The 5,857-nt window shown below is 26.4% G+C and overlaps 1 protein-coding gene across 1 annotated transcript in view; it reads right to left on the bottom strand.

Annotated features, from left to right (window-relative positions):
• Positions 1 to 1,886, bottom strand: part of LOC111622430 (rho GTPase-activating protein 20-like) — a 67,898-nt gene extending 66,012 nt beyond the window's left edge. Inside the window, exon 1 of the mRNA XM_023364806.1 lies at positions 1,873 to 1,886. The gene's annotated coding sequence lies outside the window, so the exon portion shown is untranslated. The remainder of the gene's footprint in view (positions 1 to 1,872) is intronic.
• Positions 1,887 to 5,857: the final 3,971 nt, after the last annotated feature.

The following is a 5,857-nucleotide window of genomic DNA, read 5'->3' as shown; positions in this document are numbered from 1 at the left end:
TAGCACATTTTCTCCAACCGTTACAAAATCTCATATTTATGTAAATTTGTCCGAGGTCAGCCGTAAACGTGCGATAGATAGGAGAGGGGTAGAGCAAAAAAGAATTCCAATGTTCAGTTGAAGTTGACAACTTATTGAGTGCAGGAACATGTCAACATGACTAGACCAGCTGCGCCAGTTTACACCACTTCTCGACAGAGAACACCATCGACAAATAAACCACCGATAAAATGGGGTGATGTGAATATCGAATTATTTGCTAGATATATATATATATATATAAAATTTCGATAAAATTCATATAAATCAATAAGGGAGCGACGAAGTGAAAGATTTTAGTAAATCGAGACAAGGAAGTGGTTTGCGTATGTAAACTTGTATCAGAAGGGGACAAAATGCGAGAGGTCGCTTTCTCATTTGGCCCTTTTTTATGGTCAAAGTCGAACAATGTAGCAAACAAGTCGATTACTCTGCCGCATCTGGTCGGAGATAACATCGCTCCAGCCAAAACAACATCCTAATAACTTACACAGACATGGCAGAACGGTAAATTGGTCCGGTCCTATTCAACCTCGCAAAGCTTTCGATTCCCTTCTACATCTACTCTACGTCGACCCAAACTCCTACTTTAATCGAAATCTTTTATACGCATCTATATGTATATGTTATAAAAAATTTACAATTTATAATCCAATTCTATACTACAAAAATACAAAATTTAATTCATAACCGTAGAAGAAAAAAAAAAGAAAGAAAGATATATTCTAAGCAGAAAACGAATCTTCTACAGATGGAGGTGACTGCAATTGACATCTACACTCCTTGTAACCATAGCAACGGTATCTTGACCTCCTCTGCTAAGTGCTCCGATTCGAGACCGCAGATGAAGCACGTGACTACCATAGCATTAATTCGGTGCACCTCCAGAGGCTAACGAACGCGCGTGCTGGCGTGAAACGTCATCTGAATTATTCACCGATTGCCATAGGAGTATTTACGACAATAATTAGCGTAAGTTATTCAAAAGTGAAAATTCTGACTAAGCATTAATTGGTGTTAGAAAACGGAAAATATCTTTTGCAGCTCTTCTAACTTTAGACTTATTTACTTTATCTCTAGCAAAAATGTAACGACAATATAAATCTGTCCGAGTCTAGATAAGGAAAATAAATATCAGATAAAAACTGTGTTTTCTTCCAGATAATTTTTCTTTTTTTTTATTTTATTAAATGATATAGAAGTTTTATGAATGGCCTTTCTAGTTTCCTACTTAACCGAGAGAGGAAATGCTCTTCTTTTTCCGAGCGAGTTGTTTATCGCCTATACAAGAGAATTCATAGTGATAGACTGCACAGATGTTGTACTTGGAATTCATTTATGTTTTATGTAACTAATTGGATTATAACAATATGGTAGCAGATGTTTGGGTGACGTCGACACTGAGAATAGAAGGTGGATGAGACTTAATTAGACTCTAAAGGCTAGTACGCCCTAAGTCCATTAGTTGCATCTGTGCAACAAAATTTCTAATTCGTCACCCGGAAATTTTTCAAAATTTCTGAATGAAAATGAATATATAAATATAACGAAAATCCAATCGAGTAAAATCTATTTATTTTTTTACATTTTTACATGTTGACATTCTAAGATTTTTTTTTTTTTTTAAACGGAATGAATCAAAATTCTCGAAATGAACAGTAATAGTTTATTTTTATCGTTTGCTCATGTAACCAACAATAAAGGTATTACCGTTCTGTGGTAATTTATGCAAAAAAAAAAGTAATAAACTTGGAAATATATTCACAGTCAATCAATAACCTTCACGTTTTTCGAAGCGTGAAAGACACGAAAAAGTACGCTTAGTTTAATTACCACGTTCGAAGATTGACCTGTTGAACTTTTTGACACCTACAAACCTCCTACATGTAACTGAAGTTGTGACCTTTGACATCGACGTCGTACGCCACGCTATCTTATTTCCAAAATTAAATTTTGTGAATTTTATTTTCTTGTTTATTTTTCATTAGTGTATAAATTAATTGAATATATTTTCAATTTGCATTTAAAGAATTAAATTTTCTGTTATTTAGTGGTAATTTCTACGAAATAAATTAAAATAAAAATTTTANAAATTTTAAGATATTTCCAAGAAATAAAATCAAAACGTAAATTAATAATTAACTCTAACGTTAATAATGTCAAACATTAATTTTATATCATATTTTATATTTAAAGAAGAAAAATTTATATTTTTAAAATTATAATTACATTCAAATTTTAATACGTGAAATAAATGAAAAAAAATCTCAAAAATATTCTCGTTATAGTAAATGTCTCTCATTTCATTGTCTCTCAGCAAATTATTTATACAAAAAAACATTTAATTTTTTTGTCTAAATGTATTCACATGCATATAATACGCCTATTTATTGTCTCGAATATTTTCATGTAAAAAACTATATAAAAAAGCGTAGAGAGTAAAAACACTAGTCTTTTACAAGGCTTTATTTATGATAGTATAAAAAAAATTCTTAATCAGTGTAGCTTACATGAGAGATATACTAAAAATCAAACTAAAACACACCGAAAAAACAGAGCAGAATGCTTAATCAGGACCACCCAAAATCCTGTTTCTTTTATGGTTTGAGGCAATTTAGACAACAGTGGGCTTAGGGAGTTCTATTTTACAGATAATACCACAAATTCAAAACTATTGATAGTACCTCAAATTTGAAAATTACCTGTAATTGTTATAATTACTTTCCGGATAAATAATGTAGTAGAATCCTCAAAAATAGACAAATAACAGAAAAACTTGTTAGCAATCCAAATAATTATGTAGCATATTTATAAATAAATAAATATAATATTCATATCAAATAATTAAGTCTTGTTTTCTCGGAAAGGTTAGTTTAGTAAAAGTCAATTAAATAATTATAATTAGGAATTAATGTACAAACCCGAGAACATATTAAGTGATTAATATTAATGTATAGTATAATTAAACGTATTTAATGCATCCATCATTTCCGAATAACGTAAGAGCTATGTTCAGATCTCACATAATCCAAACTTAATTACTTCTTTGAGTGAATATGTAGCTATATTTTGAGTAACTTTTTTATTGTAAATTAATAATATAATCGAGTAATATTTTATATGAATTCTTAAAATACGAAAATAGTATTAAGAAGATACAATCTAACTGATATGTTTAATTTAAAGCATTCATTAAATTATTAATGAAATTATAAAATTACAATGAATTAAAATGCAATAATATTGTAACTTTTGTTTTCGTACGGGTGAATTTTTAAAAAAATAATTAGCTTACCCATGCGTAAAAATGTTATCATAAAGAACGACTCATTTAAAAATGTTTTAATCAATTTTTTTTAGTTCAAGGGAAATTCTTTAATTTTATTTATATTAATAATGTTTTGGTTCGCTTTGATGAAACTAACAGGAAGCTTTACCTTTGAGAAACAAACGGAGCAGAACATCTCAACTCATTGGCCTGAGAAGGAATGGTCCGATGTTCTGCTAAATGAGTTGTGATTTTTCATTTAGACATAATTAGATTCGAATCTAAACAACATTCAAGAAACGTTATTCCAATGATAAGTAAATTTATTTTAAATATGCCAATTTACGATAGATTTTTATTTGATATTTGATACTTCATTCATTAATATGCATCTTAAATACTTTTTATTAATTAATAATAATGGTAATAACATTTTCTACGAATATTTCGCTCTAGCTTTAATATTTTATTATTAATCTTTTTTAAAATTTGACTTTTTAAATTTGAAAATTAAATTAAATTTTGTAATTAATTTAAATAAAATAAATCATTATACAAAATGCTTGCAAAGGATTTTAAAATTTTATCAGTTAAATGCTTTGTTGTTTAATTTACTTAATAAAATATAATAATATTCAAAAAACACATTTTAGTACATAAATTATTTTAAGAGTTTTTATAATGAAAGTTATATAAATTAATATAAACTGTTATAACTTAAAATAACTGTTAATAAATGAATAATTTAATTGAATGTTTTATATACTGTATATATATATAAAACATACCACAGTTTAAAAATTTCTGAATTTTTAAACTGTGGTATGAATTTAAATATAAAAAATAATTTTATAAAATAAAAATATATTGACAAATTATACTAAAAACAATTATAAAGAGGCAATAACATTATAAAAATTATAATAAAAACATTTAAAAAATCTGCTATTCAACAATAGCATTCTCAGCTTTGAAAAAATGTACATCTTCCTTACAATGGCTTAATCGATCCATCATTTTTGTTTATTAGTAAGTCCATTAAATAGCAAGTAAGAAACTACTGGAAATGTATCACCACTCATTTTCTAGATGGAGAGGTCTTTCATTTACGGACAAACAGTAAATATTGATCGGAAAATTATCTTAATTTTATTCATCGTACGTTCATTTACCAAGTTTTAAAAACAAAACAGAGACAAGTCTTTATTTTGAAAGGATAACATATCTTTTAAATGGCATAACTATAAAACATTTTCATATTATAATGACTGAATATTTTACTTTGCATTGTTAAAACATATACTAAGATAATTTTAGTTTAAATTAAGTAAGCAATTTTAAACCACATTCCTTTCAATATTTATCTACACGTTAAGATTATTCACAGAGATCATATAATCAGTGTAATCAATCTCTCGAACCTAACTGCCGTAACCTAAACGAATATCATTAATTTTCGCTTTATCAAACTCAAAAAAACCTTTTTAACATCTATCATGTACGTCGGTAAAGATATTTATATATATAAATATATTTCACATAATTATTTGGTGGATATTTAATTAAAAACAATGTTGACTTTAAGTTAAATTTTCAGAATAAAAAGAAATAAGCATGATGATTTCATAAAATGTCTATAATAAATTTTAAGATATTTCCAAGAAATAAAATCAAAACGTAAATTAATAATTAACTCTAACGTTAATAATGTCAAACATTAATTTTATATCATATTTTATATTTAAAGGAGAAAAATTTATATTTTTAAAATTATAATTACATTCAAATTTTAATACGTGAAATAAATGAAAAAAAATCTCAAAAATATTCTCGTTATAGTAAATGTCTCTCATTTCATTGTCTCTCAGCAAATTATTTATACAAAAAAACATTTAATTTTTTTGTCTAAATGTATTCACATGCATATAATACGCTTTTTTGCATATAATACGCCTATTTATTGTCTCGAATATTTTCATGTAAAAAACTATATAAAAAAGCGTAGAGAGTAAAAACACTAGTCTTTTACAAGGCTTTATTTATGATAGTATAAAAAAATTCTTAATCAGTGTAGCTTACATGAGAGATATACTAAAAATCAAACTAAAACACACCGAAAAAACAGAGCAGAATGCTTAATCAGGACCACCCAAAATCCTGTTTCTTTTATGGTTTGAGGCAATTTAGACAACAGTGGGCTTAGGGAGTTCTATTTTACAGATAATACCACAAATTCAAAACTATTGATAGTACCTCAAATTTGAAAATTACCTGTAATTGTTATAATTACTTTCCGGATAAATAATGTAGTAGAATCCTCAAAAATAGACATAAATTTTGTTCTTAGTCAACATAACTTTTTTAATATATAAAAATAATGTGTGTTTCATTTAAAATNAATTTTTAAACTGTGGTATGAATTTGAATATAAAAAATAATTTTATAAAATAAAAATATATTGACAAATTATACTAAAAACAATTATAAAGAGGCAATAACATTATAAAAATTATAATAAAAACATTTAAAAAATCTGCTATTCAACAATAG

The sequence above is a fragment of the Centruroides sculpturatus genome, unplaced genomic scaffold, assembly GCF_000671375.1.
Source record: "Centruroides sculpturatus isolate CEXI.00-Female unplaced genomic scaffold, Cexi_2.0 scaffold195, whole genome shotgun sequence".
Lineage (NCBI taxonomy): Eukaryota > Metazoa > Arthropoda > Arachnida > Scorpiones > Buthidae > Centruroides > Centruroides sculpturatus.
The sequence above is the reverse complement of the archived record's forward strand: the minus strand, read 5'-3'. Positions and strand labels throughout refer to the sequence as shown.